The sequence below is a fragment of the Phasianus colchicus genome, chromosome 5 (genome assembly GCF_987193195.1).
Source record: "Phasianus colchicus chromosome 5, bPhaCol1.hap1.1, whole genome shotgun sequence".
Taxonomy (NCBI): domain Eukaryota; kingdom Metazoa; phylum Chordata; class Aves; order Galliformes; family Phasianidae; genus Phasianus; species Phasianus colchicus.
The window spans coordinates 60878357-60905786 of record NC_143440.1 but is presented as its reverse complement, the minus strand read 5'-3'; the positions used below and the strand labels follow the sequence as shown (position 1 = coordinate 60905786).

The 27430-nt window shown below is 44.9% G+C and overlaps 2 long non-coding RNA genes across 2 annotated transcripts; one reads left to right on the top strand and one right to left on the bottom strand.

The window, feature by feature from the left end:
* Nucleotides 1-517: 517 nt before the first annotated feature.
* On the bottom strand, nt 518-13191 carry LOC116234623 (uncharacterized). Its single transcript, XR_004168154.2, has 4 exons — nt 13140-13191; nt 11331-11805; nt 11198-11245; nt 518-3226 (listed from the first exon to the last, which is right to left on the bottom strand). It is a non-coding gene; the product is annotated as an uncharacterized LOC116234623 (long non-coding RNA).
* A 4799-nt stretch (nt 13192-17990) lies between these two features.
* LOC116234632 (uncharacterized) lies at nt 17991-26812 on the top strand. Its single transcript, XR_004168159.2, has 4 exons — nt 17991-18017; nt 18462-18561; nt 24874-24970; nt 25651-26812. It is a non-coding gene; the product is annotated as an uncharacterized LOC116234632 (long non-coding RNA).
* The last annotated feature ends 618 nt before the right edge of the window (nt 26813-27430 follow it).

Here is a 27430-nt window from a genome sequence, read left to right as displayed (position 1 = left end):
GTTCTTCAGATGAAATAATACTGAAAGAAATGACTGAAGTTTAACTTGATTAAACCAGTGTCAGTGACACACAGTCTCACAGTGTGTGCACTCTGCAAGAGGCTGAACTAAAACTTCACTCAGCGCTGCTGTTACGGATGGCTGCAGTCACTTCTTCGGCCCTTCTGTGCAGTGACAAGCTCAGACATCACTTGCAGAAACTATTTATAAATGGGAAATATGTGTTTATATCCTTATGTTTCCAATTTCACTTGCATTCTTATATAATTCATTGCAATTTGAATTAGAAATGATTGTCTAGCCCTAGTTCTCATCATCACATCTATGTCAAAGAAAGACTCATAAGCTCTGGTCTTGGCAGCCTGCATACTCAGTGGCTTTTTACCATTAGTAGCCACAGTGAATCACTGTTATTATTCATTACCATTGATACTGAGATCCACATACATAGCAAAAGGAAATTTACACCCTAAGAGCTATTAGCTTCAATCAGAAAAGTAGAAAAGTTTGGATGATGACAACCAGTGGGACACCATGCAGGAAAGGGAGTAGATCTGGTTCAGCAGCACAGCATGGAGTGACAACCATCCAGGTCCTGATGAGAGGAGCATCATCCAATAGTGAAGGATATAGGAAATGAAAGAATGGCCTGGATGTGGCTGTCACTTTTCTCTCTCTCTTTTTTTTTTTTAGGCAATGTCTTACAAAACTACTGGATTTCTGGCAAGATTGGAGGCAAGTTGATGTTTATTCTGTGCTATGTTTTGAATTAGGCACAAATAGAAATTCCTTCTGGCAGCTAAGGGCAGCTGAGCCACCCAAGTTACAGATGATATAGAAGCAGAGACATGTATGTATACAACATTCTTGGTCATACACTACAGCATTGACACACTGAGTGCATAAGAAAGGACAAAAATCAAAAATGCATTTTGTCTGTTATCTCACAAAGTGAAATATGGGAGCACTTAGAAATTTTCAGATAGCATTATTCTGAATTGAAATGAGCTGTTGAACCTCATGGGGTTGAGCCTCTTGGAGCTGCAGTTTAGTAGGCACCTGCTTTCTGCAGCTATTTTCTTGTCATCTTGCACTGCTTTTGTTCTTCCTCAAACACCAGCACACCTCTCTCTGCCTTAGACATTGCAGCAGCTCCCCTGCCTTGGCTCTGACGCTTGCTGTACTGGAACTCCTTTGCAATCTCTTGTGCTCTTTCCAGTGTTTGCAGCCTGGTGGAATTGCCTGGCTGCACATCTGTGTCTGGGGCTGGAGCTGCCTCACACCTGAACCCTCCTGCTGCCAGTTCAGCTGCACCCAATGGCACCATCCTGCTTCTGCCTTCAGTGACAGCTTTAGTGCTTAAAAATAATTCAGCGATTTTGACAGGAATGAGTAATTATTACAAATTATGGCATGCCAACGCATGGACAAATACATCAAATAGTAGCTGAGCAAAAGTAAGTCTCTATAGACAACTTTTCAAGGGCATGTGCACCCCTTTGGGCAGCACAACCACACTCCATTACTTGGACATCTCACTTCAGTGAGTAATTCTGGAGATCAATTCCCAGTTCTCTTACTTCCTGATAGCAGCATCTGCATGAGTAAAGTGTAATGAAAGTGAAATGAACTCTCAGAATAAGATACTTAGCAGAGAGCCAGAGAAGGAGTATTTCTGTGATTTCAGACAAATCCTTCTGTCAGCGCTCTGCTTTTGATCTTTGCATGGAAGGGTGAAGCTTATGCAAGACAAATGCCTATCAAAGTATTGCTTATAAAGCATGCTTTTAGCAGAAGGTGGGACACTGATTAGCTTTGACAACTGAAGCAAGGCGATCTGCACAGCTATGGAATGCATAAAGACGAAAGCGAGGTTTCACATAAGGAATGTTTTGTTAGGAGGGACAGCCATTTGCACAATTAAGCTTGTGCTAATAATCTGTGCTGATGGATAATGGTTAATATTTGGGCAGTTGTTTTTTGTTCCTGCTGTCTTTTTCAGTTAATAGAGCATGATGAGATACACAATAGATGCTTCAACTCTTCTACTCAATGTAATTTGGGGAACAAATAATCATCTGTCAGAAGCATGATGTCTGACTATTGGGGACCATTGAGAAATCCTCATTTACAGCCATGACTGAGATATCTCAGAGCACCTGAGGTCTAAGGGTGCAGAATCAGTTGCTCATGGCCACAACCATGTGTCAGCAAGCAGCAACTCCACAGGGCTGGGAGGAGGCAAGCAGACCCTGAATGCTGAGCTGTGGGGGCAGCAGCCAGTGGAGGGGCTGCTTTACCTGACTCCACAACTGCCTTAACAAAGCCTCATTCACTTCACAGCAAGAACAAGAATGAGCTACAACAAATTCCTCAGGGACAAGTGCAACCTTCTGATACCTGCTTAGTCTTAGGTGGAGTGTCCTGTGCTTTTCAAGCCCAGTACATGTGTGCTCTCATTTATGAATGCTTGAAACTGTTCTAGGAACCATGAGTTAGTATCAGTGCTATATTACATTTCTTGTTGACTATTATTTCCTTTTGTCCAATTCATTCTCTTGTCTAGCAGCTAGAAATGCCAAAGAGTAGTGTTTATTGCTGTAAGAACTAATAAATTTTCCAGCAGAAAACAGATTTGAACTTTAAAGAACATGACTGATTCACAGTGTATCAAGCTGTTTCCATTTGTCTATAATAAAAAGTATGCGTTCATGTCCTTGCACTTCTGTAGGTCACAGACGTAAGCAAAATCATGTGATTTTCAATTCATTTCCACATCAGATCGTTCTGACCACAGACACAATTCGCATTTTTAATCAAATGCTCTCGCCCCGTGCTATTCTGTTTCTGTGGAAGTGTGAGTGCAGGTACCATCATCTCCTGCATGGCTGCATTGGGCCGGTTCCTTCATGAACATTGCTGACAGGCACTTGGAGACTCACCTTCAAAAGTTCAGTGCACTTAATGACATGAGCATTGCCGTTTCCAGCTCCTGAGAAGGCAGGGCCCAGGGCCCCCATTGCGCAGGTCCTCAGCTCTTCTGCTGGTCAGCCAGGTAAACCTTCCTTCCCACCTCATCTCCTCAGTGGCATAAAGCCTATGCAGTATTACAAGAGTAAGTAATGGTGACAAGAAGATCATGCAGAGTATTGGGGTTCTCCTTGGAGAACTGAGTCTTCAGCCTGTGGACTGAAACCAGTCACAGCCACGTCTTGAGGCAGTAATTCTGGCAAACCAAATGTACAGTCATTAAAGACCCAAACATGATATAAGAGGCCACAAGTAAACAACATCAGACAATATAAATGTGAAAGCCTCAGTGCTTTGTTAAACAAAGGCTCACTGTAAGAGGCTCCTGCAGCATGTGCAGGGATGGGTGCAGAGCACAGCTTTCCCTGCAATGCCATGCCCTCTCCCTGTGCTCTCCCCCTCAGCAGCACTTCCAAACACCAGGAACATTCTTGTTATGCAATTTTTTTCCACGCGAAACAGAAGAACGCTTTTCCCAAGTGCATTTCACTCTATGGGCAGTGGTAGCAATAGTTTCCCACATAGGAAACCCTTGTTGAGTTCCCTTTTAGCTAGAAATAAGAGCTGTAGGAGCTTTCTGTTCCAATAGAGGCAGCTGCCCCACCTGTGTGTGAATGCCACTCCTGGGAGCAATGCTGCTGCCCACAGCTGAAGAGGGGCTGGGGGCAATGATGAGGCCAGCCTGGGGGAAGCTGCTCTGCTTCTCTGGTAAAAGTGGCAAGAACCTAATGCAGGGCAGTAACTGTGCAAACAACTTTCCAGAGATGGCAGATGGCTGGTGCTTCCAGGGCCATTGGCTGCAATGGGTGCTGCTTCTTAGCAGGACCATAGCAGCTACAGAAAGCACAGACTGTGCAAATGGCACTAGCATGGTGCTGGAGAAAATACAGCCCCCATAAATCACCTCAAGAGTGCTTGAGGTGCATCGCTGCATCCCTGGTTGGACTAGATGATTCTGGAGATCTTTTCCAACCTCACTGATTCTGTGATTTACTTAGAGATTTAATATTGATTTAATAAAAGAGAGCATGTATGCCGTCCACTCAGCTGGTGGTTAGTCACTTGGTCAAAACACAGAGCCCAGAGGAGTTCCTGTCCAACCTGAAAAGCAAACCCAAACAGCTGCTCTCAGCAGCTCAGTGTGCTGTCACATTTCAAAGGAAAGATAAATTTATGATGGTCTTAGTATAGATGACCAGATACACCCACCAAGAGCTCCATAACTACACAGAACATAAGGGGCAATTTAATGCAGGTTTGTGTAGAGTATCATTTTCACCCCATGCACAGCAACAAGACCTGTGTAAAGGAAAGTGGTCTGAACTCCTTAGAATTTCTTTATTTATTGGATTTACTTATCTTGAACTATACTGCTTTATAAAGAGATACATATTACAGTCTTTTTGTTAACCCCAAGCATTCATTTAAATTTGTCTCCTACTACAATAATAGAAGTAACTATATGCTCTACCTGTTTATTGTTATTAATAAGGAAGGCACATTTTTGGTTGACTTGAGCTAGCAAACATTTCTACTTCATGAGATGTGCATTCTCCAGCCACGTTTATGATGGGAAGGATACTCCCTACATCAGTGTTCTCCATTCTCTGGCATTAACTAGTTTGTGGCTGGTCAAGGTTGAGAAAAATTAGTTTAACATGGGAAAGATTGCTTGAATTTTCATTACTCTTTCCTTCCTCTTGCTTTCCATTGCCATGGAAACAGTCCCTTCTTATTCCTAAAATCACTTGATTGTTGCATTTTCCATTAAGACGACTTACATATTTCTGGTGGTGGCAGTCACAGCCATACCTGTCGATTTGCAGGCTGCTTCCAACACTGGGACACAGAGTCCACAGTGCTTCTGCCCCCTTCCTGGGCTTTGCTCCCTCATTCATCATTTCCTGCTAATCTCAAATGAAGATCTACCTGGCCTATCAGCTACAGACCCACAAGTCTTGTAAATGGAGGAAAAAGAAGCACACACTTAAGCACACACTTAAGCACACACTTAAGCACACACTTAAGCACACACTTAAGCACACACTTAAGCACACACTTAAGCACACACTTAAGCACACACTTAAGCACACACTTAAGCACACACTTAAGCACACACTTAAGCACACACTTAAGCACACACTTAAGCACACACTTAAGCACACACTTAAGCACACACTTAAGCACACACTTAAGCACACACTTAAGCACACACTTAAGCACACACTTAAGCACGTTCTCAATACACAGATCTGGATAATGTGTTTCGGCAAACTGTAATGCTGCAGGTTTTGGGAAATATTTCCTCTAGAATTGTGAGGCCAGCTCAGCAGTGTGTGCAATGCTCATGACCCTCATGCGCTCTGACTGAGCACTGCAGATGAAGGATGAGTGCTCAGATAGTTGTGCACACCTTGTTTCACCTCCTCACAAAGGCAGCAATTTCCTCATCAAGCTTCTGATACAAACAGAACACAAATGTTTGAGAACAGTTCTGATTGCTGAATAAATGTTGGTAATTACATTATCAGTTCATTATCACAGTTTATATTAAAAATTCTCAGTAATTGAGATACACCTGTGCACATTTAAGACATTTCTGTCATGTTGAAGTTTTCTAAAGTATTGTAACAGTGAAGCTAGGATTGCCTTTTTATTTTCATTGTTTTTGTTTCTCAGGTGATGATTAATGTTCTTATTTATCATCACATTTGAGTCAGAATCTAAGCTGATTAATGTTGTTCTTTGTGCTTTAGCTCCCACTCACAATTCCCAGCTCCTAATGCTGATAAACCTGGGACTCAGCATTTACACACAGCTCTGCTTAGCCATGCTTAATAGCTGCAGCAATTAAAGTTGTTTTCACCGACTTTTCCTGGCTATTCAACTTTCAATGCAATTTTGGTATGGCAAAGTACTTAAATGTTCAGAAAAACAATCATCACAGAGTCACAGAATAGTAGGGGCTGGACAGGACTTGCAGAGATCATCCAGTCTGACCCCGCCAGGTAAGGACACACCTTCTGAGAAGTCAGACATGGTGTGCATCTCACAGTGTTATGTGCAGAGATTACAGTCCTTAAGAAGCATCTACACAAGGCCATGTACTTAATGTGCCTTCAAAAGCAGAAATACAGAAAAAAGTAGGGAAGAGCCTTTTGAACAGCAGGGAAATGCTCCCCAAATTGAGTACATATGATGCATTTTCTGTTCTACAATGGTGGCAGACAAATATGCAAAACTGACGAAGCTTGGAATCAGCAGCAGTTCCCTGCCCCAATGGAAAGAAGCTGGGCTGAGCACTGCAGGGCTGTGATCTGGGCAGCCTTAAGCAGCACCTGTGCTGTGTGCCCACATGGCTGGGCCAGGCCCAGCCAACATCTACATTGCACTGCCATGGGATGGACCCAGCTGTGCTGCCACAGCTGCCCCTGCAGCCCAGCACACATCACCATACAGGATGCAACAGAGGAGACTGTGGGCAGCACTGGCTCCCAGACCCGGGATGAGCGTGGCCAGCAGGTCGAGGGAGGTGATCCTCCCCCTCTAATCTGCCCTGGTAAGGCCTCATCTGGAGTACTGTGTCCAGTTCTGGGCTCCCTGGTACAAAAAAGACAGGGATCTCTTGGAAAGAGTCCAGCGGAGAGCCACAAAGATGGTGAAGGGCCTGGAGCGTCTCTCCTACGAAGAAAGGCTGAGTGAACTGGGTCTGTTCAGCCTTGAGAAGAGAAGACTGACAGGGGACCTGATCCAGGTCTATATATATATCTAAGGTGTGACCCATGGCTGACCAGATTTTCTTCTGAAAAAGGCAAAAGTTTAACAGTGTGCATCAATAGACATTTTGCTGAAACCACGGGCAACTTGCACATAACTTTTATCTTTTAGTCTGTATTACAGAATCACAGAATCGTAGGGGTTGGAAGGAACCTCCAGAGATCGAGTCCAACCCCCCTGCCAAAGCAGGCTCCCTACATCAGGTTGCACAGGTAGGCGTCCAGGCGGGTCTTAAATATCTCCAGAAAAGGAGACTCCACAGCCTCCCTGGGCAGCCTGTTCCAGTGCTCCGTCACCTCACCTAAAGAAGTTCTTGCGCACATTGGTGCGGAACTTCCTATGCTCCAGCTTCTGGCTGTTTCCCCTCATCCTGTCTCCACACACTGCTGAAAAGTCTGGCCTCGCCACTCTGCCCCCCACACCTTAGATATTTATAGACCTGGATCAGGTCCCTTATCAGTCTTCTCTTCTCAAGTCTGAACAGACCCAGTTCACTCAGCCTTTCTTCGTAGGAGAGACGCTCCAGGCCCTTCACCATCTTTGTGGCTCTCCGCTGGACTCTTTCCAAGAGATCCCTGTCTTTTTTGTACCAGGGAGCCCAGAACTGGACACAGTACTCCAGATGAGGCCTTACCAGGGCAGATTAGAGGGGGAGGATCATCTCCCTCAACCCACTGGCCACGCTTTTTAATGTGCCCCAGAATGCCACTGTCCTTTTTGGCCACAAGGGCACACTGCTGGCTCATGGCAACCTGTCATCCACCAGATCTCTCTCCAGCAGCTCATCTCCCAACCTGTACCAGTGCATGCAATTATTCCTCCCCAGATGCAAGACTCTACACTTGCCTTTGTTAAACCTCACCTGGTTTCTTTCTGCCCAGCTCTCCAGCCTGTCCAGGTCTCGCTGAATGGCAGCACAGCCTTCAGGCATGTCAGCCAATCCTCCCAACTTCATATCATCAGCAAATTTGCTGAGGGTGGCCACTATCCCCTCATCAAGGTCATTGATGAAGATATTGAACAAAATCAGACCCAGCACCAACCCCTGAGGAACACCGCTGTTTACAGGTCTCCAACCAGATTCTGCACCACCAATGACAACCCCCTGTGCTCTGCCAGCCAGTTCTCAACCCACCTCACTGTCCCACTCTCTCAACCCACTCATCTATCCACACTTCCTCAGCTTTGTTATAAGGATGTCGTGGGAGACAATATCAAATACCTTGCTGAAATCAAGGTAGACTACATCCACTGCTCTCCCCCCAGCCAGTGACATCAACATAGAAGGCTACCAGGTTGGTCAAGCAAGACTTCCCCCTGGTGAACCCATGCTGACTACTCCTGAGAACCTCCTTTTCTTCCAGAGAGAGCAGTTCAGCAATCACCTCTGCCAGCTCCCTCAGCACCCGTGGATGCACCCCATCGGGTCCCTTGGATTTATGAACATTGGTGTTGCCTAGGCACTCTCAGACTGCCTCTTCCTTGACTAAAGGGAAGTCTTCCATTCTCCAGACCCTCTCACTAACTTCTGGGGTCTGGGATTCCCAAGGGAGAGCTTTTTCACTGAAGACAGAAGGGAGAGCTTTTTCACTGAAGACAGAAGCAAAGAAGGCATTCAGTATCTCTGCCTTCTCAGCATCCCTCGTTACCAGAACACCCCCCCCTCACTTAGCAGGGGAACCACATTCTCCCTAGTCTTCCTTTTACTGTTAACATACTTTAAAAAGCCTTTTTATTATCCTCTATCACCTTTGCCAGATTCAATTCCAGGCAGGCTTTAGCCTTACTCATCGCATCCCCGCAAGCCCTGACAACATTTCTATAGTCTTTCCCAAGCAGTCAGACCCTTTTTCCACATTTCATAGACATTCTTCTTTCCTTTGAGTTTGTGCATGAGCTCCTTGCTCATCCATGCAGGTCTCCTGCCAACCTTTCCTGATTTCTTGCTCCCAGGGACACATTGATCCTGATCTTGGAAGAGCTGTTTAAATGCCAACCAGCTCTCACAGGCCCCCTTACCCCTTCTAACACCCTAGCCCACAGGATAGCTCCAAGTAGGTCCCAGAAGAGATCAAACTTGGCTCTCCTGAAGTCCAGGATAGCAATCCTACTTTTCACTTTGCTCCTTCCACTCAAGATCTTGAAATCCACCATCTCGTGGTCACTACAATCAAAGCTGCCCCTGACCTTTACTTCCTTATTAGTGAGAAGAAGGTCCAGCAACACCCCTCCCCTCATCGGTTCCTCCACCACCTGCATCAGAAAGGTGTCTTCAACACATTGCAGGAACCATCTGGATTGCACATGCCTGGCCATGTTGCTTATCCAGCAAATATCTGGATAATTGAAGTCCCCCATAAGCACCAGCACCTGGGATCATGATGCTACTTCCAGTTGCTTATGGAAGGCCTCATCAACCTCCTCCTCCTCCTCATCAGGGGGCCTGCATACACCCCCACAACAGTGTCAGCCATACCAGCCCTCCCCTTAATTCTCAGCCACAAGCTCTCCACTGCTACACCACTGTCCCCCAGGTGGAGTTCAATACACTGTAGCTGCTCTATCACATAAGGAGCAACTCCACCACCCCGCCTCGCCAGCCAATCTTTCCTAAAAAGCACATAGCCCTCCATGACAACATTCCAGTCATGCAAGCTGTCCCACCACATCTCTGTGATTGCAATGAGATCGTAGCCAAGTGACCACTCACAGATCTTCAACTCTTCCTGTTTATTTCCCATACTGCACACATTAGTCTACAGACACTTTAGGGAAGCAGAATCACCCTGCCACTCTCCATCCCTTCGAATTCCACCTTCATCACCCATCAAGCACTGTTTTGAGCCTTGAACTACCCGCTCAAGCCCAGCAGCCCTCATTTTGTCCCCTTCCCCCTTCTTACCTAGTTTAAACACCTTTCAATGAGTCACGCCAGTTCCTGGGCTAGGATCCCTTTACCCCTTGCAGGCAGGTGCGTTCCATCTGCAGCCATCATGCCAGGAGCCAAGTACATTGCCAAGTAAATGGTCAAAGAAACCAAAATTCTTGCGCCTACACCAACCCCTAAGCCATTTATTTATGAGGAGGGTTTTTTTGATCCTCTCAGTGTCCTTCCCCACCTCTGAATGGATTGAAGAGAAAACCACCTGCATGCCCGCTCCATCAAGTACCCTCCCTTGAAGTCATTTTTTGATAGCCCTCAGGCTTCTCTCAGCAGCATCATCACTGCCAACCTGAACTACCAATAAGGGACAGTTATCAGATGGGTGAATAAGCCCAGCAAGCTTTCTAGATATCCCTGACCGGTGCCCTAGGGAGGCAGCACACTTCCCTCCAGGTGGGGTCAGACCAACATATTGGGCCCTCAGTGCCCTTTAGAAGGAAGTCACCTATGACTATCACCCTCCTTTCTTTACTGGAGGAGGTAGTCTTCAAGCGTGGAGCGGACCGCCTCTCCTTAGAAAAGCTTGGAGGCTGCCCCTCCACCTCACTGTCAGCCACCTCACCCTCCAGTTTCAGGGCATCAAATCTATTACTTAGAAGCACCTGAGGAACCAAGGTAGGTTGGGATGGGCAACACCTGCATCGCTGAGGTGGGACCTGCTGCCATTCCTCCTCTCTTCTCCAGTCAGCTCTCTCAGGTTGACCACAGCAAGGGAGAGGGACCGCCACAGTTTGGGGGTTACAGTCTCTGCTTCTTTCTCACAGAGTCACACCAGTCTATCTCCCTCTCACACTCTCTGATGGTTCTTAATCTCTCTACCTCCTCCCTAAGCTCCACCAGCAGGCTGAGCAGCTCATCCACCTGCTCATACCTCACACAGGTGTTGTCCTTCCCATCCTCCCCTGGCAGCAGCAGGCTCAGGCACTCCCTGCAGCCAGAGACCTGAACTGCCACATTTCTGGGCAGGCCCTCCATCTGGGTCACCACAGTCATCTTGGAGCAAGCCCGCCATCTGGTAGAGACCATGTTTGAACCTGCAGTCTCCGGGTCAGACAGTAGGAGAGCAGTCTCCTCAGCAAAGACAAGGACACACACATATCCCAACAAGACCCACCTCGCACACCTACTGCTGCAGTAATAGGTAGTGCAGGCTGCGTTCACACTCTGCCTTCCCTTCCTTTTTATAGTGGGCAGTAACACCCTTTTCTCACCAGACACATTAGGTGCCTCCCCCAGATTGCTTTTAGCCTTGCAGAAAGAGAGTCAAGGTTAATCACAGAGATAAGAGTGAGCTGTGCCAGCTCCACCCCTGGTGTCTCAGCAGCCCACCCACAAGCTGCCAGCCCCCAGCACCAGCACACTGCTTTTGCTAGCTCAAAAAGAGCCCTAAAAAGAGCTTTTTAGTCAGCGTTTTTGCTTTAGGTCCCTTCCCCAGCACAGTCTTACCTGCTCTGGAGCTGGTCTCTGCAGCAATAAAGTATTTCTGTGTGAGTACTGTCCAGGATAAAGAAGTTCATTAATACACCAAACAGAGTATGCAGAGAAATGCTATTAAGAAGGGGGTCTTTAAAAGCAGTACCTTAGGACAGCCTTTGCTTTTGAGTCTGCTGGGATGATCACAGGTGGCATTGTTCAGTCTGTGCTCTGATGCGTGCCACACCAATGACCACACTGTCACATTCAGGGGCTGTTGTGTGACCAGCAGTGTCAGTAATTTGTTCATATCCTCATCAGGTCAGTTTATGGAGGGCCACTGACTTTGGCTCTGTCTCTGGCAGGCACTTAGCAGGAGGGCTCCTGGAGACCCTGCTGAGCTGAGGGTGATGTGTTCCACCACAACTAGGCAGGTGTAAAAGCAGGAACAAAATGAAGATTAAATCCATTCCTCATGAAACAGAAGTTCCAGGGGAAAACAGAAGTCTAAGCTTGCAACTGGATGAGCCTCCCTACTCAGGATGTAGCCCCTATATGACAGTTTAACATTAGAAACAGCACCAGCTCATGCCTGAGCACATTTAATTTCCTAGCTGTATTCCTATAGATATCTGCCAGTCCTGCAGAAATAGAGGGGAAAAAAAGAATCAGAAGGCAGAGAATGAGCAGTAATACACATGCATGCTACAGTTTCAAGATGGGATATCCTTCTAAGTTCTTATTCTAGCAGAAAGTTTATTCCTATGTTTACACAGCTTGAGCATAGGGCTAGCACAGGACTGATAGCCCTATTATAATCATCCCAGACTTTCCAGTGTGGATGCCAGACAATGAAGAGGCCTTGCAATGCAGATGTATTCACTCATTTCTCTCAGTAATACCACTAACCTCATTTACCATATAATTCTTGTCAAATGGGTGATTTAAAGCAGAAGGCAAATGCAAAGCAATATAATGAATTAAACTTTGTTAGTATAACTTAGAGATTTTCATTCTGTTTCAAAAGTTGGAGTCGATTTTTAAAATCTGGAAGTTGAAAAACATGAAAGTAGAGTGATAAATCTAGTAAAGACCCTACAAATCTGTCTCACATGCTGTCACACAGGAATGGTGACATCATGTGTGTGCATTTAGGTATTCTAAGAGTTACAATTCCCTCTCCTCCAATAGATATGTTTATACGAACTTATCACAGAATCACTGAATTGTAGATGTCAGAAATACCTCTGAAATTCCCTCAGTCCCACCTCCCAAAGCAGTTCCCTACAGCAGCTGCACACAAAACAGAGCATGCAGGTGGGTTTGGATCTGCACAGAGAAGGAGGCTCCTCCACCTCTCTGGACTCGGTGCCAGGGCTCTGCCACCCTCACAGCACAGAGTTCTTCCTCATATCCATACGGAACCCCTTAGGCTCCAGTCTGTGCCCAGAGCCCCTTGTCCTGGTGCTGGGCACCAAGGAGTAGAGCCCAGCCCCATCCTCCTGACCCACCCTACAGATATCCACCAGCACTGCTCAGATCCCCTCAGCTTTCTCTCCTCTACATGCACAGCCCATAGGCTCTAAGCCTGTCCCATAGGGGAGTGCTCCAGGTGTTCCTGCCATCTGCATACCCTCCTCTGATCTCTCTTATTAGTTTCATCTGACTAGAACAGTGCTGCAGATGTGCCTGGCCCAGGGCAGAGCAAGTGGGAACAGAACCTCCCTTGCTTACCCTGCTAGACACAGATAGAAACTTGATCTTATCCACCACAGACAACAACATCTACCCTCCCAAGTATCTTCCCATTACCCTACTAAAATACTTCTTGCTACAATTTCTTCACTGCAAAATGTATAAATGTCATGGCTTCATATATGATCAATAAGCACATAGATGGTAAAAATTAAGAAATATACAGGAAAATTAAACTGTTAGGCTAAACAGGTTATCAAAGAACAGATGGAAAGCTTACCCTTGCCCCAGGCTTGCAGAGAAGACCCCAAGAGAAGCAATCTCCAACAGAGACCCTTCCCCCCTGGCAGTCAGCTCTTAAATGGCTCTAGGAGAGGTGCAGCCAGGCTCCACCCCTTCCAGCAGCACAGGAGAATTGCCTTCACCTGTGCTCCCAGGGCTGACTCATTGCTCGCCTCAGGTGGTCAATCAGAGGTTCAGGCCGTGACTCAGCAGTTCCCATACAATTTGGCAGTCAAGAAACATAAATGGTTTGCATTGATCATACAGATTTTGTGCTCATTGTACCCACTGGTTCTCAGACTCAGTGATGGATGGAGCTGCTGCCCGCCTGCCCGGCCGAAGAGCAAAGCAGGGATGTTGTGTGGCTGCACAGAGCATGGCTGAGCCCGGCTGACAAACAGGGAGATAGAAACCTTTTACGTGTGATATGTTGCACGATAAGGTTGGGTATCATTTCTCCACTTTAGTAAACATTATAAACATTTATACACATTTTTCAGAATGCTTTGTTTCTCTTGGTGTTATAAATGCAAGCTCTTGCTTGCATTTTAACTTGGCCTGTCCTAAGGTGCTTATTATTTCAAGTAGTTTGGATTTCATGTAGACTTTCTTTATCACAGATGTTAATGCTTACTTTTTTTAAAATTAATTCACATTCTTTTTTCCTAATTGTTGAATTCTTCTCTGATGTTTTCCCTTATTTTATGCATTTATAAAATACGTCCCATACAACTACTTGCTACTTTTGGTATGCAGTACACATCTGTTGCCATGGCAGCACAATCAAGTCATCCTAAACTCACTCCAATTTAAAAATCTTTCATAGTGTCTCATAGGCATGATTAACTGTACGTGGAAACCTTGTCGGTGTTCTTTTAGTACAGATTTCTTCAAAGAAAGTAAAGAGACAACAAACAGTTGTCTATTGTTCCACTGTCAAAGCACTGTTATTATTTCCCACATGAAACCAAATGCAGCTCGGCATTAACTTGCTGCTTTTGCAACTCAAACTACTAGTGGACAATGTGGATCTCTGTTACAGAAACAGAGCAAAACAGAACACTTTTGGAAAGCTAAGCAGCATCCAGTGCTCTCAGAGTGTGCTTGGAATTCCGCGTGCTTTGGAGAAATGGGAGAGGAGAGACTGCAAATGATGTCAGATATATCTGCAGTTTCAAAGAGCAAATTGTCTCCTCAGGGACCTGCTGCAGGCAGATCTCACAGGGCTCCCTTTGTACTGGAAACTTCTTGAACCATGGGCTGAAAAAGCTGAAGATCTCTCATCCAATACTTTTGTTTGCCACCAGATATGTGAAAAAGACACACACACTCTAAGTGGTTACTGCCTTGAATGTTTGTTATTTAAAAGTAAACCAGGCCAACCAACCAGCAAAAAAACCCAACCAAACAAATGAAAAAGAAACCCAACAACCAGAAAACAAGAAATGTTCATACCCCAATGTTTTTGTTAAGCTCAATGCTCAAAACAAGCAGAGGGAAGAGCTCCACAGTGGGGAGGCCATACCTGGAGTAGTGTGCTTATGTCCTCTGCTCCCCAGTATGAGAGACAGAGCTGCTGCAAACAGTCCACTGCAGGGTCACCAAAAAGATGCAGGGGTTGGAACAACTCTGCTATCAGGAGAGGCTGAGGGAGGTAGGGGTGTCCAGCTAGAGAAGGGGAGGACAGCACTATAGATTTTGGAAAGCACCATATCAGCTTTAATGGAGTGAACCAGTTCCAGAAGCTCTGTACTGCTAAATAGCCCCCTTGACTCCTGTAGCTTAGCACAAAAAACAAACAACGTATGGAGCTGTTTAAACGTTGAGGCCAATGCATCCCATTCCTATGGGAGGCTATGATATGTGGAGGAACTCAGTACAACGGAGTACCTTTGGAAAAGCACGTATAAAACATTAATTGCATCAATCAACAAAGTGTATGAATGAATAACTTCTCAAATCCATTTAGCACATCTCTTACTTCTATCACTTGTTTTTAATTCTCTTTATAATACCAACAGAAAATTAGGAGAGCACTTTTTCAGCAGTCTGTTTACTAGAAAAAGAAAATACTTCACTTAAAGCCTTTGCAGCTCCATCTTATCCATTCCTTTCTGAAGGATTTGATCATGAATTATACATTCCAGCACAACATGAAATATTTAACTCATGCTCTTCAATTCCTTTTCAACTTCCCAAACAAAGAAATGAGTTTGAGCACAGGAAAATTTGAGTATACAGCTGTGAATCCACTAATGTCTGCAGTAGCTTTCCCCTGTTTAGTGTCCAGATCAGTAGGACAGGAGCGTCAGAAGACTTCAGGTTGTCAGCACTGCTCTGTGTGCTTTTCAGTTAATTACAGGAGAATCCTGGCTGAAGCAGATGGATTGTGCAAATATGAATTTAGGCTTGATGCTCTGAAAATATGCCTGCAGATTTCGAAAGGCTTGGAGGAAAATATGTGAGGAAAAAGGAGCGTAATGATTGTTATTAACACAATGAAGCTATTCTCTTGTTTCAGAATTTCTTCATGCTAGCAGGAAGGTCACAGCACTGTAACAGGACAGCAAGCAGTCAGGGAGGTTACACTCTCAGTGTCCTGGATTCCTTGCCCATAGTGTGCTGCTACAATGCTGGTTGCTCCCTAGTACTGTGCTGAAGAGGTCTGACGTGAAGCAGAGATGATTCAGGTCTGGAGTGTAATTCAGTTTAATTTTAATATGTGCATATGATTACAACTGGATAGGAATAGAAATTAGAAAGTAATTCTGACTTTGTTTCCAGATAGACGAAGGTGGATACTGTGTGTCTACACAAAATATCATTAGCTATGGTTGTCCAAAAGGTGCCACAGTTATTGACCAGTTGGCATTGCCTTTGAGAAAAAGAACAGAGTAAGCCATGAAAGTAAACACCTCAATTTTTCAGCTAACGGAATAACATTATTTTTTGTTACATAAAAATTGAATATAAAATAATTTGGGGATTATCTGTGCCTATGGGAAGTAAAATTTAAGCCTTAGAACAAAATGAAAGGTTATCTGAACCATAGTCTGGAATTTGTAATTACATAACAAATCTTGTTTAGAAGTTGAAGAGCGTTCCCTAAGATTTGTGGTGGAGGAATGAATGACATTAGTTGTGCCATCTTCTCACAGCCAGAGCACTCCGTGCTGATCTAAACCTGCTTCCTGCTGCTCATGTTGTGACACTGAACTGCTGGATCCTGTGATCCTGTCTGACTGGATCAGGCACTGCACCTGCTCTGATCCTACCCCAGTTTAGGGGACCTGGGCTTCCCTTCTGCAAGGGCACGGGGTGGGGTGAGTGCCCACCACTTCCATGGGTTGACCACCCCATGCAGGGGGAGCTCTAGCTGCTTGGAAGGGCTGGCTCTACTTGGTGTCTACCTATGGCTCACAAACAGCTCCCAAAGATCTTCACATAACTTTATACGAACATCTTACTCTGACCCCTAAATTCCCTGAATCAAAAACAAACAAACAAACAAACAAACAAAAACTTTCTAAATATGTTAAGATTTGTAAAGTAAAACTCTTCTGATAACTCTGCGTTGCATATGTGTGGAGGAGGATGGCTTATTTCCAGATCCCTGCTATCTGTGGGTTGGGTGCTTCCAAAGTGTGTCAGTGTGGGGCTTTCTGGAGAATGTAGTTTACTTCGTATCTAAAGAACAGGGATGAATATGCTGATAGACTTCTTAAGTAAAGACATAAAAGAGAAAAATAAACATATGCAAGGAAAGGTGAGGAAAAGCAATGACTTGTCGTCAAAGGGTTATTATATAATTTATGCTCACTCAGTACAAATGAATTGGGCTTTTAAAAATGCTTAATAATTAACATATCATTGTTTATGGCACTAATGCATTAATTTTCTATCTTAAGTAGTATGCTACATAGATGTATAAATACAACTATGAATTACATGTTATACATCTATGAATATAAATTAAATAGATGCTACAAAAAAGTAGAAACTAAGATCAGACCCAAGGAGATAGAAAGGTCTTTCCTACCTCATTTGTTTATAGATAAATGAAAAGCTGAAGGCTTGAAGTGACAGAGCAATCATTTTTCTTTTTTTTCCTTTTCACCCTGGCACAGAAATATTAACTGATCAAAGACTAATGTGAAGAAAAGTAAAGCTGAATAAAGGCACACCAAGCATTTAATTCAATAAGGATTTTAAAATCAAATGATCAATGTAATGCTTTGAGAAAAGAACTATTACTGTTCTAAAGCTCAGTTCTTCAATTAATCATTTTTGTATAATGTTCTGTATAATCTTGTATAGCATTTTTCCCTGATGTGGTGGTGCTGGCTGCGCTCTGTCGTTGCTGTCACTCTGGCAGCTGACCTGGTGTCTTCCTCTGGGTGTTTCCCTTTCCTACCCCTGGCTCAGCACTGGCTCTGGAGCTGCTGGCCCTGCCTTGAGCAGGACCTGGCACTTTCTGGGGCCAGGGTGGGCTGTACCAGCACCCACTATGCAATTTCCATGTTGAACTAATCCCTCGTCCCAAGAGAAGCTCCTTTCTTTGCCCAGGCCTGCAATAAGTAGCTGCGGTGGATCACACACTATGCACACATACACTCATCTACCCTGGAAATGCAGCATTTGTCCTAGAGCTTTTCCTGAAATACAGCAGTAGCAGAAATGCTGTCACAGCCCGAAGCAGTGATGGAGCACCTGGTGGGAAGGCAGGACCAGCCAGGGGAGTTCAGGTGCATGCAATGTACCTGAATGATGGAAGGGGTGGAGCCAGGATCCTCCCCTTCCCAGACCTCATTTAAGGTTGGCTTTGGCAGCAAAGGGATTTTGATGGAGATTCCTACTTGCCTGAAGTCTTCTAAAGGTAAGCAGCTCTTTTTTTTTCAGTTCTGTGGCTGTTGGATTTGGTCTTGTTCTCATCTGCTGTAGCATAAGACTTTGCCACCCTACTGTTATTGTGGTACTTTCCATCCTGCTGTAGCATTATGTCGGCTCTCTCTGCTATTCTGATGAGGTGGCCTTGTCTTTCTCTTGATTCAAGTAATGAATGTTTCTTGGCTTAATGAAGGAGGACAGGTAGTACTAGACTAGGTATTTAGTGCATGGTTTTGCTGTTCCCAGCAGCTTTATAGTCCAGCACTTTCCTTAGTAAAACTGCAGTGATTTTGCACTAGGAAGGTCAGTGTATTTAGCCTGCTGCTGCATTGCTGTCCACCCTGGCTGTGTGGTGGCAGAAAGTTTTGTTGTGGATTGTCTCTATCTAATGCTGTAGAAGACAAAATGATTTTGTTTGTTCCTTCCCCCTCAGTGTAGGGCAAGTCTGTGTTTGTTACATGACTGCTGCAGTGCTCAGCAAGAAGCTTTCATGGACAAAAGGCTATGGTAGAACACCTGAAGCTCTAATTAAGGTACAGCTGTGTTCACTTAAGAGCCAGATCTACTGCTTAAGTTCCCTCAGTGCTGGGGCTACTTTTAACTGATAGGTGGATGTGTTGGGGGGTGGTGCTGGATGTTACAGGTGAGAGTTCAGCAGGAAGTAGTATGAAAATAATGGTGGACTGAAACTGTAGTTTTTAATAAGAAAATGTTTTTTTAAATTCCTTAAAGGATCACTGTAGACAATAGAGCACAAGAATATAATATACCAATAAGAAGATGAAAGTAATTATGACATAAGAAAGTAAGCTTTTGAAATGCAAAAATGTAAATATTCTACAGCTGATTATTTTCTTATTTTTATGCAGAGAGTTCCTTTATTCAGTCCCACCTGTTCAATGAGCTGTCAGCAAGACCAGGTTTCTTGTGAGTTAACAGAGCTGCAGCAAAGCAACAGTAGTTGCATGGCTGCCCCAGCTCATTCTGCACTTGGAGGTCCTGCTGAATTTTCTCAGGTGGAAGAATTGTTGTGGGTTGTGTTAAGGATCTCAGTGAAGGAGTTGAATTTGTTTTTCTTCCTTTCTTTTCTTAACCTGTAATTCTAAAACTGCGTGTTACAGATGGTCCTCTACTGAATTAATCCTGTCCTTATATAATGCTTATTAGATTTTCTATTAGCTTTCTGGAATTGCTCTAACCTTATTCTTCTAGTCCAGTGTATAAATCATATATTCCCACAAATGTGTGTTGATAAGCAGTGCTTCTGCAGGTATTTCCAGAGGTAACTGCAAGCAGCTCTCACAAAATCAATATTGACCACTTGAAATGTTATTTGCTGCAGCATTTTGTGGGCAGCATGCTCTGCAGTTTCATTAAATTAATAAGTATTTGTAGTTAGTTCATGGGGACAAGAAAAGTAGGAAGGGAAGCCCTTAAAATAGCATCTGCATTTATGGAGCTGAGCCAAAAAAAAGTAACACAAGCAATATTGGAAGATGATTCAAAAACACAATTTCTAAGCAATCAGCTTGTTTTGTTTATAATACAAATGTATTAGGCATAATTCTCTCTTTGATAAAAGCAACACTATCATAAGTTTTCTGGTGAGTTTATAAGTCAAATGTGGAAAACATATCTTCTACTGAAAATAATATATAATGAAGTGCTGATGGATTTTTGTTTAGCAATACTTTGAGATTTAGAATACTTTGGCAGTGAGTTTAATTACATGACAGGCAACTGATGCCTGTGAAAGTCTCTGTCTTTCTGGATCTCTCTCAGGACAGGAGGGCAGATGTAGGTCTTGGAGGTCTTGCATGGTTTTACTCCGAATCTGCTGGGATGGTGCTTTTGCAGATGGCCACTGGTCAGGTGTGTTTGCTTTTCATGTGCTTGCTCTTGCAGTGCCCATTAATCTGGCTGATTGAGCTGCAGGTGTTCCTGCTCACTTTAGAGGAGTTGGACCAGATGGACTTTAAAGGTCCATTCCAACTCAGATGATTTGTGATCTGCCTAAATTGGGATTCCATCTGAGTAATGCCCAGGATCCTGAACCTGAGGTACACTTGAGAATTTTCATTGAAATCCCAGCTGGTTATTTCTTGCTCAGCGAGGTCTCTTGGTATGTTCTACTTTTCCTTTGGAGTCAGGAAGACTGAAGGAGCAAGCTCTTACCTTACCTTTTATGGACCTTCCCATTTCTCTTCAGGAGGCCCAGGAGGTTACAGTTAATGAAGAAAGTGACAGTAAAACTTCCTCATACTATTTCTGAACTAAATTTTGTGCAACAGTTGGCTTTGCTTGACCTCTGTCTTCCTAACTTTAGATGTATTAAGGATGTGTCTGTTTGCATCTGCTTTTCAGCACATTTGTTTGGCTGGCTGTCAATACACTGCTGTTTAGTTGGCTTGGAAGGCATAAATTACACATTTTGCCAGAAATAACATCTAAGGAAATAGAGTAGATGTTGGATTTCTAGAGTACTGGCAATAAAATTTCAGGCATCATCTATCTGACACCTGAAAATGGGTATGTACTCATAATTTGAGAAATGTCATTAATCTGCTGTGCTCACAGGCAGTGGATTTTTGTGGGTGCAGTGCAGCACATCCTCCATGTGCCATCTGTTTCTCAGAACAGGTTTACGATAAAGTGAGATGAAGTAATTCTGGTGTGGAGTTTCACATACAGATGCTCTCAGAGGCAGCTGGGTAAAGGAGGAGTCTCCTTTCAGTGATGAATTGGTTACATTCATCTTAGCAGACATTCTGTCATTTATGTGCAGAAGGGGGTGGGGGATCATGGACTTCAGTCTACAGATATGCTACTCAGGCAGCGAGTTTCTATTTGAATGTAGAGGATATCAAGCCAGGCCTTGTTTTGAGTTATGCTGGGAAGAGGAGAATGGGATAATGGCTGATGTTGCGAGTGTGGTGTTCTCTGGGAACCTGTGCAGACACTTTCTGGGAAAAGCTGGAAATCAAATGTAGCATCTCACAGAATCACAGAATCACACAGAATGACCTGGGTTGGAGGGGACCTCAAGGATCATGTAGTTCCAACCCCCCTGCCTAGCAGGGCCACCAAACATACACCTTTACTAGATCAGGTTGCCCAGAGCCTCGTCCAACCTGGTCTTGAACACCTCCAAGGACGGGGCATCCACAACATCCCTGGGCAGCCTGTTCCAGGACCTAACCACCCTCCTAGTAAAAAACTTCCCCCTAACATCCAACCTAAATCTTCCCTCTTTTAACTTAAAACCATTTCCCCGTGTCCTGCTATTATCAGCCCTTATGAAGAGTTTACTCCCCTCCTGGGAGTAAGTTCCCTTCAGATATTGAAAGGCTGCAATGAGGTCGCCCCGTAACCTTCTCTTCTCCAGGCTGAACAAACCCAACTCCCTCAGCCTGTCCTCATAGGGGAGGTGCTCCAGCCCCCTGATCATCTTCGTGGCCCTCCTCTGGACCCTTTCCAAAATCTCCATGTCTTTTTTGTACTGAGGGCTCCACACCTGAACACAGTACTCCAGATGGGGCCTCACAAGAGCAGAGTAGAGAGGGACAATCACCTCCCTATCCCTGCTGACCACCCCTCTCCTGATGGAGCCCAGGATCCCATTTGCTTTCCGGGCTGCCAGAGCGCACTGCTGGCTCATGTTAAGTTTCTCATCTATCAGGACCCCTAGGTCTTTCTCTGCCGAGCTGCTCTCAAGGACAACTCCCCCCAGCCTGTACAGGTGCCTGGGGTTCTTCCGGCCCAAGTGCAAAACCTTGCACTTTGCCTTATTGAACCTCATTAGGTTCACCCGAGCCCAGCTTTCCAGCCTGTCAAGGTCCCTCTGAATGGCCTCCATTCCCTCCACCGTATCGACTGCACCACTCAGCTTGGTGTCATCAGCAAACTTGCTGAGGGTGCACTCCATTCCCTCATCGATGTCATTAATAAAGATGTTAAAGAGCACCGGTCCCAAGACAGACCCTTGAGGGACACCGCTCGTTACCGGCCTCCACCTGGACATAGAGCCATTGACCACCACCCTCTGTCTGCGGCCTTTCAACCAATTGCTTATCCATCTAGTTGTCCACCCGTCAAATCCACTTCCCTCCAGTTTGGAGATGAGGATGTGATGGGGGACCATGTCAAAGGCCTTGCTCAGGTCCAGGTAAATGACATCAGTTGCCTTCCCTTCGTCCACCAATGCCGTCACTCCATCATAGAAGGCCACAAGATTAGTTAAGCATGACCTTCCCCTGGTGAAGCCATGCTGGCTATCTAGGATCACGTGCTCGTTCTTTATGTGATCAAGCATATTGTCCAGGAGGATCTGTTCCATAATCTTCCCAGGCACGGAGGTGAGACTCACCGGCCTGTAGTTACCCGGGTCCTCCCTGCTCCCCTTCTTGTAAATGGGAGTGACGTGACCCTTCCTCCAATCGTCCGGGACCTCACCTGACAGCCACGACTTCTCAAATATGATGGAGAGCGGCTCAGCAACCACCTCAGCCAGCTCCTTCAGGACCCTGGGATGCACGCCATCTGGCCCCATAGACTTATACTCATTCAGTTTTTCTAGATTTTCTCTAGCCTTCTAAATTGATTTCTTCTGCAGATAAAAGGCATTTGGAAGTGTGTGTTTTAAATTAAACTGGATGAGATCTCCCAGTGCTCTGAGAATTACCTTTTGAATAACAGACGTACAGCTGGATGACAAAATGCCTCTTAATGGCATCGCAGCTGTGATTATCCAACCAGTATAGATCTCTATCGGGGGGTTCACAACAGCCTGCCCTTGAGCGGAGCCGGAGCCGCCCGGGCGATGCGCAGCAGTGCCAGCAGATGGCGCTCGTGGAACGCAGCAGCTCGGGGCTTTCAATGGAGAAAATCCCGTCGCTCGGGGCCGGCTCAGCTCACCGCCGGGAGGGCGGATGGGTTTGGCTCCTGCGCTCGGCACAGCGGTGCCAATGGCATTAGTCTGTGTATTTTAAGATGGATCGCGTCTGCTTCTGGGCAAGTTGCTTCTGACTCACCCACCTGCGTGCCCCAAAATGGTTTTACGTGCCCGTAACGTGTCTTGTGATCCCGTTCTGCAGGTGCTGTGTTCTCACAGGGGCTGCTTCTGTGTCCTGGTCTGTGCTTCAGGATGAGTGCGTCTGAGCGCCTGAGTGAACTGTAGATGCCTCTATTTATTGCAGGGAGTTGGCCGTTAAAGGTCCCTTCTGGCTCAAACCATGCTTTGATCTGTGAAGATATTCCATAAATTGGCTGTGAAATCCCTATGTCAGATTGTTTGGAACGGAGACATTTTCCGGGTCTACAGGCGAAGTATCTGCCCGAGCCATTCGGAAAGCGGCAGCTCCAGAGGCGGGGCGGCGGGAGCGGCTGTGCGGAACGGGGCTGTACGGAGCTGGGGGCTGGTGGGACCGTGCGGGAGTTGGCTGATGGATGGGGTGCCGCTGCGCGCTGTCTGTGGAGGAGGAGTGTCTGAAGGAGTCGAGGATGTTTAGTCTGGAGAAAAGGCGTTGACCTCGATGATCCTTTCAGTCCCTTCTAACTCGGGGCATTCGGTGATTCTATGAGGCTGAGGGGAGACCTACAATTATCTGAAAGGAAGTTGCGGTGAGGAGGGTGGCAGTCACTTTTCTCAGGTGACAAGTGAGAGAATGTGAGGAAATGGACTCAAGCTGCACTGGGCATTTTTTTATACTGGGTGTTTGGAATAATCTCTTCAAAGAGGGTATTCAACCATTGAGATGGGACACCAACCCTTTTCAGAGCAGCCCATCTCCGAAGGCATTTTAGAGATGTTGACATGGCAGTAGGAGCTGTTTAGTAATGGAACTCAGTAGGTCAGGTTAATGATTGAACTCGATGATCCTGAAGGTCTTTTCCAACCTAAATGATTCTGTGATTCCAACTCTCCACCAGAAGAGCTGGAGAGTGCTGGGACAGGGATTGGCGCAGTCTGAATGCCTGGAGCCTGGGCAATGACTTATCAGACCTGTTTGAAAGCTCGTAACTGCCCTTGCGAGCAGCTGGACAGGCTGGTAGCCCTTCCCACCAGTGCTTTTATGGCTGTTTACTACCTTAAGGAAAAAAGGAGAGAGCTGTTAAACTTTCACAGGCTATAACTACAAGTGCTTGACTTTGTGAATTCTCTGCTTTGATCTGTGTTTTCTTAATTTGCTTAATGTGATACGTGATTTGTGGAATTTAAATTATGAAATATCCTTAAATTTTATATACTGTTATATGATTTACCTACAATTTATCTTTTATTATGAGAATTCCTGTTCTGTTCTTCCTAGAATAAACTTCAGGAAGAACACTTATATAAAAGCCAGATTCATTACTAAATAAAATGTTTACAAGCATTAAAGGCTCATGGAGGATACTGATGTGATGATCCACAATTTAAAACCTGTACACAATTTCTCAAGTGACATGTGCTTATAAGCCAGTTACTCCTATAGATATGAAAACAAGGCATGTTCTCTGCATAATTCAGGCTCTGCTAAAATATGCATGGTGTTCCTGAGAATTTTCTACAAATAATGCCTATGAGAGACAATTGATAATCCTCTGGAAACAGGCTTTAGCTGAAAATTACAGGACCATTAAGAGCATAGAATCCTATGTTGTAAGTAGACATGTTGGTCTTGCTCTGTGTAGATTAGCACAGTGCCTTCTAAGTCAACCACTAATACCTTATGAAAATATTTACTAGCATTTTGCATACATACTTCAGAGCATTTGTGTCTTTCTGATAACCAGTGTTGTTTCTTCATGGATCCCTGTGCATGGCAGTATAGGTCTGCTGCTTTAGTGCTGTTTTCTTGATACAGGAGTTCAAGCTCAGATAAATGGGGAAAACCACTTGGCAGAGATCGGGACCATGGACGGCCCTCCTGAACCCCAGCTCATAACAGGGTGCAATGTAAGGTCAGTGAGCTTTAATCTGGCAGTACCATCACCAAGCCACCTCTGCCCCTGGAAGAACACCCATACAGGATGCAGTGCCAGACTCTTCCAAGCTTTTTTTCTGGGGCTCTGGGTGTTAAGGTGGCCCTTTGAGCCCAGGAGCATCCCTGCAGCCAGGAGATACTGTGCAATTCCCACTGTGCCCTTTCCAGAGGGAAGAGCTGACAAGCTGAAGGTGAGACTGGAGAGCACTCTGTCTTCTATTAACTGTCTCCAAGGAGTATTTCTTACACAGCTCCAGGCTGGCAAGGTGCTGGGGCAGAAAGATAAGCAGAGAAGAGCTGGATGAGCAACACTGGTAGTAGAAAGGCCTGAGCATAGAGTGAGGGAGAACAGCTTGTCCACTCCAGCATGATGAAATGCAATGTCCAGTTGTTCCATCAGTGAATACAAAGCTGTAGTTGACCATGTAAAGGCAATTTCATGGCCAAGTCCCAGGAATGCAGCTGTTTTGCCTGTACAGAATGTCCTTAGATATCAAGATGTATTTGTGTCCTCCAACTTCTATTTATGTTCAGAGCTCATTCAATTTGGGAGTTTGATGTCACCTGTGCTTTTATTTGTGAGTAACATGATTTTGAGAGCACCAAAAGTCTTAAAGAACAAAGATCATGTGGTTATTACATTATGCTCATTTTTAGGCTATGGCTGTGTTGTGGAAAAAGTCATTCTGTTCCATAGACTTCAAAGCTGAGCACATGTTCTGCAGTGCGGATACAGATGCCCAATGGAAAACCATCTCAGAGGGATGGAAGGCTACCCTCAGATAGAAGCCTGATCCCAGCAGTGTGGATATCCCCTGTCCTGCTTCTGACCTGCTTGTGCCAGTTGCTGCTCAGGGCTGAGCTGTGGGCAAGTGCAGTGCTGGTCACTTGGAAGTACCACTGTTACTGGCAACTTTGCTGTAAGGTCACTCTTTCAAAGTACTTTTTGTTTTTTAATTCCAAACATAGTCTCATGGGTTATTTAGATATTTCATCTAAATATTCCTTTTCTCTTTTTGTTTCTCCCTTCAAAAAAAAAAACCCACCTAGAACCAAATTCAAAGCAATCAAATGGAATCATTGGCAATCAAATGGAAGTATCTCTTCCTAGTGCATTTTGATAATGTATTTGTAAGGGTTCAGTTTTGTTAACAACTTTCAATTACACGCATTAAAACTCATATCCTTCAAAATCATAGCTTCTGAGTTAGAAATGGTCCTTTGTGGTTTTTTGTTTGGTATCTTTCTCACAGATACATGAGGCTAATACCAAATTCTGTAGATTCTGGCACTTATGGAATATAGTAACAGCCATGGCATAGAGCAGTGCAGATGGAATCCTGTATCTGATATTGCTGAAAATGAATCATCTATGGCTGCTGCTACTTGAGACTGGCACGAGATCACTGTGAAGCTGGCCAAGAACACAGGTTCATCAGCTTCTCTTGGCCTGTTAACTTGTGATAAGCATGGCAAGCACACCAGAGTCAGCAGCTTTGGTTGCAGCCTGGAGCAGCTGGTGATCCAGTGGTGGTAGGAGCCCAGCTGTGCCAGGCGGGGGCTGGGCAGTGAGGCCTGGGGCTGCCTCCTCCTGACCTGTGCTAGGGTGGGAACAGGGACAGGAATAGTTCAAGGGAGAATTTTAATCTGCATAAAATAGGGACTATTTTAAGAGTAGGAATAAGAAATTGTGTTCATAATTTCATTCCCATGAGCGCCTCTCTGCTTATAAATACCTCCTATTTGCATGGAATTGTTTATTGTAATAGCTTTGGTGTTTAGAAGGCACAAATAATATCTCCAGTGGGAATAAGGAAATGTCTTCCCTGACATCTAAAATATCTGCTTCATCTACTTTTGAACTAAGAAGTATTTTAAGAACAATTATTAAATAGTTTTCAACAGCTAATGGGAATTTAGGCTTTGATGTATGAGTGGACAGAAGTTCTGAGCCTTTGTTCAGCTGCACAGAGGCTGCAGCAGCCTGTGCACAAAGGCAGCAGTGTGCAGGAGTTGTGTTTGTGTGCTGTGAGGTGGCCAGGAAGTGTAGCTGGGCAATGTTAAGGGATGACTTACACCAGCTGTATGGCAACAGGAGAGCTTCAGTGAACCAGTTCTCTGCTGTTGTCTATTGGTTTAAACTGCAATACTGAATGAAGAAATTGCCTAGTAAATTTATTTATTAGGCCCTTCAAAATCTAATAACAAAATATGTCAGGCATTAATTTACCTGGAAAGATAATCAGAGACCTTTCATCTGGAGCAGGCAGTCTGGACAGTGTCTGTAAAGTTAATGGGTTATGAAATGAGAAGCTAAGAGTCTGCATAGCTTCAGTCTCTCTAAGGTCCTCTTTGCTGTGAGCAGCTCAAATACACTGCTTGTCTCTAGAAACACTGCCCAGGCTCCTCCACTCCTCAGCTCCCCACAGCAAATGGA